Raw genomic sequence first — 12,446 nt, forward strand, 5'->3', positions numbered from 1 at the left:
TAATGGACCTGGAGAGCATTATACTAAGCGAAATAAGCCAGTCGGAGAAAGATAAATATCACCAGATCTCACTCACTTGTGGAATATAATGAACAACATATATTGATGAACAAAATAGACCCAGAGACAGAGAAACACTGAACAGACCGTCAAACTTCAGAGGGAAGGTGGGGGTGGGGGGTGTTAGAGATCAACCAAACGACTTGTATGCATATTAGCATAACCAGGTGATGAGGGTTGAACACCAATCCCTTTTGGAGAAGCACTTGGCCAATAATTACCAGTCTTTTGGTAATAATTTTGTGGTTGCTCACACTTGCATATAGTGCGAATTCACCATCTAACCCAGGGGGTATGGGAACTGCTTGATCGGGGCTGCGTGAACTTTCTGGAAGCCTTTTCTAGCCTCTGTCTAGGTTCTGGTATCCAGCTTTGCGCTGTGCCCTGAGCTCTGCCAGTCGGCATCAGCCATGGGGCAGGGCCGCAGCCATGGGCTCCATGGGAGCAGCTGCTGCCCGTTTCCTGTCACCCCTCTGCTGGCCTGTTACCTCCCTGTATTCTGACAGCAGCTTGAAGAGCGTGGCATTTTCATCTGATCAGGAAACTTGGCTTCATAAAGTTCAAATGAGTTTGGCTTTCTGTCTCCCAAGCCCACCCAATGTTTCACCACTCTACATCCACTCCTCTGATTTTTAAAAAATCAATATTACGAACAGATCTGCATTACAGCCCAGATACGTTCTTCTTCCCTTTCTCTCCCGGGTATCCTTTGGGTAGATCTCATCTTACCCAATAGGCATGGGTCTTAGAGGACAGGGTGGTCGCTGTGCATAGGCCGTGGTCCTCCCTGCTACCTCATTAACTGCACATCTCAGGGCCACATGAAATGTTGAGCCCCCACAGAGCGATGGAGGAATCCAGCCACTAGATGGCAGCCTCCTCAAAGACACGGCTGTGCTCTTCCGCTTTGAGTCCTGGTTCCGAAGAAAGGTTTCAGTACCAGACTGGAAACCATGCTCCTTTTAGTCATTCGGTAATTCAACAACTATTCTTGAGTGGCTACCAAGTGCCCAGCACTGTTCTAGGCAAGAGGGGGGACCGCCAGTGAACAGGACAGCGCTGTCTGTCGGTGGCGCTTCATGAGCACCACGTGAAGGGGTGAGGAAGTCAGCCAGGTAGACGAGGGTGACCCACGGGGAACAGGAGGAGGCCGGGGTGGCTGCAGCCAAGTGAGTGCGGAGGAAGAGGACAGTGGAGAGGAGGCCAGAGAGGCTGGGCTTCGGGGGAGGGGCCGGAGTGGGGGAGCGAAGAGGACAGACGAGTAGAGCGGCCTGACTGCATTTGGAAAGGGGAGACCAGGTCAGAGGCTATGCTGGACACTAGGAAGGAGGCGCCTGGACGGGGTGCAACCGGAGAGCTGGGGTCAGTAGTCGGGTTCTGGGTTTATTTTGAGGTGTAGAGTCAACAGTACTAAACTCTCCTGATGGATTTATTTATGTATTTATTTACTTATTGTTTCAAGTATTAAATATGTCTCCTTTTTCCCCCATCGACCCCTCCCTGGCCACTCCCACCCCCCAGGACAAGCCCCCACCGCCCCGTGTCTGTCCATGGGTTATGCTAATATGCATGCATACAAGTCCTCTGGTTGATCTCTAACCCTCCCCCACCTCCCTTCCCTCTGAGGTTTGACGGTCTGGTTGGTGTTTCTCTGTCTCTGGATCTATTTTTGTTCATCAGTTTATGTTGTTCATTATATTCCACAAGTGAGTGAGATCATGTGATATTTATCTTTCTCCGACTGGCTTATTTCGCTTAGCATAAGGTCCATCCATGCTGTTGCAAATGGTAAAAGTTCCTTCTTTTTTATAGCAGCATAGTATTCCATTGTGTAGATGTACCACAGTTTTCTAATCCACTCATCTGCTGATGGGCACTTAGGCTGTTTCCAGATCTTAGCTATTGTAAATGGTGCTGCTGTGAACATAGAAGAGCATATATCCTTTCTGATTGGTGTTTCTGTTTTCTTGGGATATATTCCTAGAAGTAGGATCACTGGGTCAAATGGGAGTTCCATTTTTAACTTTTTGAGGAAACTCCATACTGTTCTCCACAGTGGCTGCACCAGTCTGTGTTCCCACCAGCAGTGCGCGAGGGTTCCTTTCTCTCCACATTCTTGCCAGCCTGATGGATTTATTTTTTAATTGTGGTAAAATAACAGCACGTAAAATGTATCATATTAAGCATTTCTAAGTGTGCAGCCCAGGGATATTAGCATGCTTACATTGTTGTGCAACCGTCATTGACATCCATCTCCAGAATCCTTTTCATCTGGCAAAACTGAAACTTTAATCATTAAACAGTAACTCTTCCTTCCTCCCTTCCTCGGCCCCCGCTAACCATCGTTTCACTTTCTGTCTCTATGAACTGACCTATTCTTGGTATTTCATATAATTGGAATTATGCAGTATTGTCCTTTAATGTCCGGCTTATTTCACTTAGTATAATGTATTCAAGGTTCATCCAAGTGTTAGAATTTCCTTCGTTTCAAAAGGCTGAGTAATATTCCATTGTATGGCCATACCACTTTTGTTCATCCATTCACTCATCAACGGACATTTGTATTGTCGACACCTCCTGGCTACCGTGCGTAGCGTTGCTGTCAGCATGGTGTGCAGATAGCTGTCTGAGTCCCTGCTCTCGGTCCTTTTGGTACATCCAGATCCTCATGGATGGGTTGCGGGTAGATGCAGGGTCCGCTTCCTGCTCTCACTGGCCGTGGGGTTTGGGGAGACGAGACCTGGTGAGTACCCAGGTGATGAGGGTTGAACACTAATTCCTTTTGGAGAAGCACTTGGCCAGAGGAGGTTCCTGTAGCCCCACAGGTGAAAACAAAAGTGCTCATGATTCAATATATAGTACATGTGGGATTTAAAGGAATGTCACTATTTTAAACTGATATCCCACTGTTTTCTAAAAGTTAAAAAAACAGAATGTTCTATGCCAATTTCACCTTGCCCAAGTCTGTGTTAATACTCCTTTAATTTTAAGTGATAGCCTTGCTAGAGTAATGTTGGTCGTAGGTCCTTGCTTTTTACCACTTTGAATATTTTGCGCCTACCCTTCTGGCCTGAAATGTTTCTGTTGCGGAATCAGCTGACAGTCTTAAGGGAGCTCCCTTGTGGGTAACTAACTGCTTTATTTTCTTGCTGTTTTGTTGTCTGTTTCTTTTGCTGTGCAGAGGCTTTTTAGTTTGAAATAGTCCCATTCATTTATTTTACCTTTACTTCCCTTGCCCTGGGGATCCAGTTCATAAAATGTTCTCTACTACCAAGATCCATAAGTTTGGTTCCTATATTTTCTTCTGTGTAACTTATTGTTTCAGGTCTTATATTTAGGTCTTTGATCCATTTTGAATTAATTGTTGTACATGGGGACAAACTGTAATACAATTTCATTCGTTTGCATGTGGATTTCCAGTTTTCTCAGCACCATTTATTGAAGAAACTGTTTTTATTCCATTGTGTGTTTCTGGCTCCTTTGTTGAAAATTATCTGTCTATGTACATGTGGTTTTATAGCTGGGTTCTCTATTGTGTTCCATTATCTGCGTGTCTGTTTTTCTGCCAATACCGTGCTGTTTTGATTAACGTAGCTCTGTAGTATAATTTGAAGTCAGGTAGTGTGATACCTCCAGCTTGGTTCTTTTTTCTCAGGATTGCTTTGGCTATTTGGGGTCTTTTGTGGTTCCATACAAATCTGATGATTTCTCATTCTATTTTTTTTTAATGACATTGGGATTTTGCTGGGGGTTGCATAGAATCTGTATATTGCTTTGAGTAATATGGCCGTTTTAACCATGTGATTCTTCCAATCTATGAGCATGGGATATTTTTCCATTTTGTTGTTTCTTTTTCAATCTCTTTTAATAATGCTTTGTAATTTTTAGTATATAGGTCTTTTACATTCTTTGTTAAGTTTATTCCTAGGTATTATATTCTTTGGGTAGCAATTGCAAAAGGGATTGTTTTTTTTGTTTTTTTTTTAATTTCATTTCTTTTTCTGAAGTTTTTTTGTTAGTATACAGGAAGGCAATGGATTTTTTTGCATATTGATAATGATTTTGTATCCTGCAACTTGACTGTATTTATTGTTTCTAATAGTTTTTTTTGGTGGAGTCTGCAGTGTTTTCTATATAGAGCATCATGTTGTCCACAAAAAGTGACAGATTGACTCCTTCCTTCCCTATTTGGATGCCTTTTATTTCTTTCTCTTGCCTCATGGCTCTGGCTGGGACCTCCAGCGCTTTGCTGAAGAAGAGCGGTGGGAGTGGGCAGCCTTGTCTTGTTCCTGATCTTAGAGGAAAAGCTTTCAGGTTTCCACCATTGAGTATATTAGCTGGGGGTTTATCATAGATGGCCTTTATTATGTTGAGGTACTTTCCTTCTAGTCCCATTTTATTGAGTGTTTTAATCATAAATAGATGTTGTATCATATCAAATGCTTTTTATGCATCTCTTGATAAGATCATATGATTTTTATCCATTCTTTGGTTAATGTGGTGTATTACATTGATTGATTTGTGTATGTTGAACCATCCTTGTGCCCCTGGAATGAACCCCACTTGATCGTGATGTATGAAACTGTGGGTGTACTGTTAGATTAGATTTGCTAGTGTTTGGTTTAGGATTTTTGCATCTGTGTTCATCAGAGGCATTGGTCGGTAGTTTTCCTTTTTTATCATCTTTGCCAGGTTTTGGTATCAGGGTTATATTGGCCTCATAGAATGTCTTAGGAAGTATTACCTCTTCTTCAATTTTTTTGGAAGAGTTTGAGGATATGTTTTAAACCTTCTTTGAACATTCGGTAAAATTCACTGGTAAAGCCATCTGGTCCTGGACTTTTACTTTTTGGGAGGTATTTAGAGTTTCCAATTTTTTTTTTTTTAATATATTTTTATTGATTTCAGAGAGGAAGGGAGAGATAGAAACATCAATGATGAGAGAGAATCACTGATTGGCTGCCTCCTGCACGCCCCCCACTGGGGACCGAGCCTGCAACCTGGGCATGTGCCCTTGACCAGAATCAAACCCAGGACCCTTCAGTCCACAGGCTGATGCTCTATCCACTGAGCCAAACCGGCTACAGCAATTTTCCAATTCTTCATGATTTAGTCTAGGAAAGTTATATATTTCCAGGAACTTATCCATTTCTTCTAGTTTATTGAATTTGGTGGCATATAGTCTTTCATAATATTCTAGTATGGTCCTTTGTGTATCTGTGAGGTCTGTGATGACCTCTCCTCTCTCACTTCTGATTTTGTTTATATGGATCTTTTCCCTTTTTTCCCTTAATGAGTCTAGCCAGGGGGTTGTCAATTTTATTAATCTTTTCAAAGAACCAGCTCTTTCTTTTATTAATTTTTTGTATAATCTTTTTGTTTTCTATTTCATTCAGTTCTGCTCTATTTTATTATTTTCTTTCTTTTGCTGACTTTGGGTTGCTTTTGTTCTTTTTCTAGTTCTTTAAGATGCAATGTTAGGTTGTTTACTTTGGATTTCTCTTGTTCTTGAGATAGGCCTGTAATGATATAAACTTTGTTTTTTTTAAAATATATTTTTTATTGATTTTTTACAGAGAGGAAGGGAGAGGGATAGAGAGTTAAAAACATCGATGAGAGAGAAACATCAATCTACCTCCTGCACACCCCGCACTGGGGATGTGCCCGCAACCAAGGTACATGCCCTTGACTGGAATGGAACCTGGGACCCTTCAGTCCGCAGGCTGACGCTCTATCCACTGATTGATTCCCATGTCAAAAATCATTTTAATACTGTGGAAATACTTTTCCTAAGCAAATTGCAGTACAGATGGTCAGAATAGAAGTGTGTACTGTTGATACCTCTCCTGTCCCCACCTGAACTTGCTCAGATTTTCTTAAGGCTGTTTGGATGGGATACTTATCTCTATCTGATCAACCCAAAAGACAGCCCAGTTGTGGTGATTTTATGATGTGGGAATTAGTTTTGGAACATTAAATCAAGAAATTTGTAATAAATTAAATTAACATATAGTTGATAATCTATGTGCAGAGGAACTGTGTGTGGGGTTGATGCCAGAGAAATAAAAAACAAGGTTTGGACACAGTCAGTGGGGACAGCACGACTGTAGGAAAAGCTTCGCGGAAGCACAGGCTGCGCTTTGGTCTGTCCTTCCTGCCCCATCCCAGCTCTGTGCCCTGAGTCAGTCCCCGCACCACCACTGCTACCACTGCGAGTAGCCATGTCTGCGGATTTTGAAATGAAAGCATTTGAAAGAGACCTAGAACAGTTTGGCTTGTCCCCAGTGATTTTTTTCTTGGTGCTCCCAGTACTATTTCTGTCATTGTAGGCACTTAGAAACCATTCCTTTAAAATGTTCTTCTATCCAACGCCAGTCTTTGTCAGGCAAAACTTTCTTAAAAAATATTTTTTTGTTGATTTTAGAGAGAGAGGAAGGGAGAGGGAGAGAGAGATAGAAACATCAATGATGAGACATAATCATTGATCGGCTGCCTCCTGCACGTCCCCCATTGGGATTGAGCCTGCAACCCGGGCACGTGCCCTTGACCGGAATCAAACCTGGGACCCTTCAGTCTGCAGGCCAACGCTCTATCCACTGAGCCAAGCCGGCGAGGGCCATTTTTTTAGTGTTTAGACATGCCCTCCGTCTGCCTAAGCACACCGAGGACACCTGTGCCGCCACCCTGCGGCTGCAGGAGCCCAGCCCCATCAGTGCCCATTGTTCATGGGGTCAGATCTCCACCTTGGAGAAGCAGCCTGTGTGACCGGCAAGCCGTGAGCCTCTCTGAGTGTGTTCTGTGTCTGTAAGACACTCCGCTCAGGAGTTGGAGGATGAAATGAAATGGCATATGTGAGCAACCAAGAGCAGAAGCTGACATGTAGATACTTTTATAAAATGTGGTTTTCATCTCAAACCATCTTCCTAAACAGAATCTCCTACTTAGGAATTACAGCAATTAAAACGAAAATCCACCCTGGCCGGTGTGGCTCAGCAGGGACAGGGGAGGGCAATCGGTCAATGCTTCTAACATAGAGGCTTCTCTCTCTCTAAACATATTTAAGAAAATCTACCTGCTTTAGATGCTGGGGCATTTTATTCAGACTCCTTCAGCTTTGCTTTCCTAACATGACATGTTTTTTTCTTCCAAAGTTATCACTTTGTCAACCAATTCCTTTTCTGGTCAAAAGTAAACTTTTTCCTCCCTGGCCTGTTTGGCTCAGTGGATGGAGTGTCAGCCCGTGGACTGAAGGGTCCCATGTTTGATTCCAGTTAAGTGCACGTACCTCGGTCGCAGGCTCGATCCCCAGCCCTGGTCAGGGTGCGTGATGGAGGCAACCAATCAATGTGTCTCTGTCTCTCCCTTGCCCTTCCTCTCTCTCTCTAAAAGTCAATGGAAAAATATTCTTGGGTGAGGATTAAAAAAAAAAAAATTAAACTTTTCCTTTTGGTTCCAAGTATTAACATTAGGGCCAGGCTTTGGCATAATATATGGAAGAATGTTCTAATAGCCACAGAAGTTCAGAGAGGTGTGTTGCTGTAGGAAAGAATTTCCCACTATTGCTAGGGAAATACCCATTCTAAGCTGAACAGCTCTGTGGTGCAGAGGTAGGGTGATAGGATCAGAAGATCTTCTTAAAGTCCTTTCCGACCCTTAAGGCATTGCTGTGAAGGTCAAAGACCTTTTCTTTGACATCTTCTCTTGTCTCCTTCCATGTGGGAGCCACTATTTCAGGCCCTAGGATTACAGGGTAGACAAGGTTCCTGATTACTCTCAAACCCGCACCTCTGCCCCAACTTGCACCCTGCATTCTGGAAACACTCCAACTATTTGCTGGAAATGCCTGTGGATATTCTGCATGTGCGTGCATCCATTCATTCCTTTCAAGAAGTTAGAGTGTCTGTCTTTTCCAAGCTTTTTCTAGGTGCTAGGGATGCAGCAATTAACAAAACAATGGCAGCTTCAGCTTCTGCTCCTCTGGAGTTTCCATTGCTCTCTCCTTGGATTTGTCTAAATGAAACTCACCACCCTCATTGCAGGGTTGCTCACCTGCTTCCTGTAGCACCTGGACTCAGAGCGTGACTGCAGTGCCACTTTTCGTCACCCAGAAAAATTCTCTTGCCATGTTGTCAGCTTCCCTTCCTTTAATGTGTAATTGCCTTTTCCAGCCACATCTTTTCCACGCCTTTTCCTCTCCTCTGGGTTCCCCTAGCCCACCAGCATTGCATCCCTCGCCTACAGCCAGCGGCTTCCTTTTGGAGGGGCGCTGCTATTGGGCAACGTTAGTTAAATCAGGGAATCCTAAAAATGTAACATGTACTTTAAACACTTTATTTTCACCTAAAACATGCAAGTGTTCACGCACCCATCTTCAGTTCTAGGGCCTCGGCATTTTCTTAAAGCAGACCTGTTGCTTGGGGTTCCCTAACGTCTTTCCACGCGTGTGATACCTCTGCCATGACTTTCAGTTTTAGTTTCTCTCAACAGGAGCAAGAACTTGTGTCCTTCAGAAGAAGACCGTGCAGAATCCTTTCCCGTGTTTACAAATATTCCCCTAATCCTTACAGTTGCTTCTTGCCTCACACCTTTTTCAATGACTCGTCTTCACTGCGTCTTTTCAAAGTCTGCAGCGTGGCTTTTGAAGAAACCGTGTCTCTCTTTGTGCTCCTATTTCATTCGTTTACATAGTAATTAAGTGATGTAAATAAAATCATTAGTACGATTAGCGTAACAGGCTTGGAACAAATACACCTGACTCTTCTTGAGCAGACAGCCCGAATGGTGGGAGCAGGCGCACAGATGTCCCACCGGTAGGCTCCTCCCAGGCGTTATCAGCACATCTTATTGAAGTGGGTGTGTTGGTTAGTTTGGTTTTCTGTAAAATGTTAGGTAGAGGGTGTGGAAGAGCGCAGGGTTTGTATTACCGGAGTGATTTTTCTAAATCACAGTTTTCCTCAGGCCACTGCCCGGCTCACACCCCTCCGGGCCGTCCTCACTGGGTGAGAAGCATGAGCGAACCTCGGCCTTGCCCAGCAAGACCCCACTGCGGCCCTCAGGCTCCTGCTCGTGCCTGGCGCTCCCGTCCTGGGCTCCGGCGGCTGGTTCTTTGAACACATTCCGGACTCTTCCACAATCAAGCCCTTGTTCACTCTGCTGAACAAAGACAGGGCCCTGCTGCTGGGGCCTGCGTGTCCAGGATGCGCATGTCCGTGCCTGGCACCGCCCGCCCTCCGCCCCGGCCCCTCTGCCCTTGGACGCTGACAGAGGCTGGTCAGCCCGAAAGGGCCAGCTGGGCAGCACCTCCCCGAGCAAGCCTGCCTGGACCCCACAACAGGCCGTGCTTTGTCCTTTCGGAGCACCCCTTAGCGCTGCCTTCGGATTTCTCTTCCGATGCTTCCCATGCCCGCCTGCACTGGTTCTGTTTCCCGCCCTAGGAGTTTCTTGCTTTGGGCGGAACCCAGTTTGTTGGACCTGCTGGCAGCACATTCAAGAAGCCAGCACATCCTGAGCGTGGCTGATGTTTCTCTTTTTCCCTTAATCTCATCTTCTTCAAAGCCCTTGTCTTTCTGGTCTTGATTCCTGGCAGTGAGCTCCCCCGCCCCGCAGACTTCATTCGTACTCACTGATTTGGAGTGGGGCTGGGGCTCCTTTTAGTTCAGAAATAATACATGATCTTGGAGTCTTATTCATATACAGTGGGGCCTTGACTTACGAGTTTAATTTGTTCAGAGACTGAGCTCGTTAAGGAGCTCGTTAACTCAAATTACTCTATCAACTCAATGCAAACGATCGGCAGAGAGATAGCTGGTATCTCAAAAAACTCGTTAGTCGGACACTCGTAAGTCAAGGCCCCACTATATCTCTCTTGACTTAAGAAAAAAAACCACAGCTTTATTGAAGTATAACTTGTCATAAAATTCACCCATTTAAAATGTGCTATCCAATACTTTTAGTAAATTTACTGAGTTATAACTATCCACAGCTAAGTTTCAGAGCATTCCCATCACCCCATAAGGTGCCTCGGCCATTGCCAGCCACTGCCTGTTTCGCCGCCAGCGCCAGCACCATGAACCTGCTGCTGTGATCCTCCCTTGCCTTCTCTGTCGCTTTCCCAGCATCGGAGTGTTTTAGCAATATACACGCTATCTGCCTGAAGAACGGTTCATGTGAGTAAGGTGCTAAACTTCGTTACCCTCTCTTAGTCTTTCTTCCCACATTTAAGTGTCTTTGTTTTTCTTTGTGTGAACTTAGTCTCTGTTTAGCAAGTTGGCCTTTGGCTATTAAGAAAGTTAAGGGCCCTGGCTGGTTTGGCTCAGTGGATAGAGTATCGGCCTGTGGACTGAAGGGTCCTGGGTTTGATTCCAGCCAAGGGTAAATGCCCGGGTTGTGGGCTCGATCCCCAGTGGGGGTCATGCAGGAGGCAGCCGGTCAATGATTCTCTCTCATCATTGATGTTTCTATCTCTCTCCCTCTGCCTTCCTCTCTGAAATCCGTAAAAAAATATTAAAAAAAAAGAAAGTTGAGGTTTCCTCCCTCCTTTTGAGTAGTGTCATGTACAAAACAGATATTTAAGCCCCTCTAAGGCATGGAAAAGTACAAAGAAAGTTAAAGTATGATCCAGAACACCAACTCTCAGAAGCGACCAGTGTTAACTGATTGATGGTGATTATCTTTCCAACATCTCTCTCAGCAGTGATACAGCTATAAAGACACTTATTGATGTAGGTACCAAGCTGGAGGTGGCAGCTTTGGTTGCCATAGGAATCCAAGCCAGACATGGGCATCTTTGAGAGGAAGCCTGTAGTTCTCATGAAATTTGTACTCTAGAGGAGAGACAATAAACCAGTAAACAAGTAAATATGTAGTATACTAAATGGTGATAAATGCCATGGAGCTCAACAAAGCAGAGAAATGTATGTATTAAGAGTCTGGTTTACTATTTAATGTGGTGCAACAAGAGAGGCCCCTCTTCATACAGAGATCCCAGAAGTGAGAGAGCATGAACCCTACGGTCTATGAAATGTGGATTGAAACTGTGTGGGAAGAGCATTCTAGGCAGAAGGAACAGCGAGTGCCCAGGCCTTCAGGTGGGAGCATGCCTCACGTATTTGAGGAACAGCAAGAAGGCAACTTAGCAAAAGCAACGTGAGAGGGAGAAAGTGAGTCCACTGATGGGGGGTGAGGGCCCGTGGGGACAGTTCTTCAGGGCCTCGGAGGCCATTGTGAGGGCTTTGGGTTTTCCTCCCAGTGAGGCAGAAAGCCACTAGAGCGTTGTAAGTGGAGGTGTGATATGACTTGACCAGGTTTTAGAAGCATCATGCTGCTATCTGAAGAACAGACTACAGAGAGGCAGGGGCAGAGGAAGGGAGGCTGGGTAGGAGGCAGTTGCAGAAATCCTGGGAGGTGATGACCATGGCTTGGACTAGGGCAGTGGTCGGCAAAGTCGTTAGTCAACAGAGCCAAATATCAACAGTACAACGATTGAAATTTCTTTTGAGAGCCAAAGTTTTTAAGCTTAAACTATATAGGTAGGTACATTGTTATTAACTTAGAGCACTCCTAAGGCTTAGGAAGAGCCACACTCAAGGGGCCAAAGAGCCGCATGTGGCTCGCGAGCTGCAGTTTGCCGACCACGGGACTAGGTGGTAGCAGTGGAAGTGGCAAGAAGTGCTGAGATATGATGGCATTTACGATATACATTCCATTTATGGAGGTGGAGAAGACTGTGTGAAACATCTGTGGGAGAAGAATCAAGAATTTGGTTTTGTTCCAGTTAAATTGGAGATGCCTATCAAGACATTTAAGTGGAGTGTCAAGAAGGTAGTTGGGTAAATGAATCTGGATTTCAGAAGAGAGGACTGAAGATACGAAAGTGGTATTTAAGAGCTACAGGTCGGATGTGATGGCCAAGTTAGAGAAGAGATGACCAAGTTGGGTAGAGATGGCTGAGCATTAGGGCACTCCGGGGGAAGATGAGAACAGAGAATGGACCAGTGTTCAAGTGATGCAGGAGGTAGAACCAGCCATTCCACATGATTTTATTACATGTTTTTCACAGCAAGATTTGGTTAGTTGTGTTTTTACTGTGAAATTAACTATGAAAGCTGTTCAGGGTAATTTCCATAAGTTAGTCATTGCTGATAGCAGCAAAACAGTTACCACTTAGGATTGGTATGCATTTTTATTAGCCGTAGTATTCATCTTGGATAATCAGCAAGTCTTTGTTAAAGCGTTTTCTTCACCTCCTCCTCCTCAAGAGTTGCTTGTACGTCCATTTACTCATTTACCCCCAAAATAGTTATGAAGCGCCTGTCCTGTGCCAACCCCAGGTATTTTTGTTCGCGCAGGGTTTTGCCTTTCAGGTGTCACTTGGCGTCAGCCTCGCG

At 44.6% G+C, this 12,446-nt stretch overlaps 1 protein-coding gene across 1 annotated transcript in view; it reads left to right on the forward strand.

The window, feature by feature from the left end:
- Positions 1-12,446, forward strand: part of SPECC1 (sperm antigen with calponin homology and coiled-coil domains 1) — a 247,101-nt gene that overhangs the window by 79,288 nt on the left and 155,367 nt on the right. The window lies entirely within an intron of this gene.

This window comes from Myotis nattereri, assembly GCF_964212035.1.
Source record: "Myotis nattereri genome assembly, chromosome: 16".
In the NCBI taxonomy this organism is placed as follows: Eukaryota; Metazoa; Chordata; class Mammalia; order Chiroptera; family Vespertilionidae; genus Myotis; species Myotis nattereri.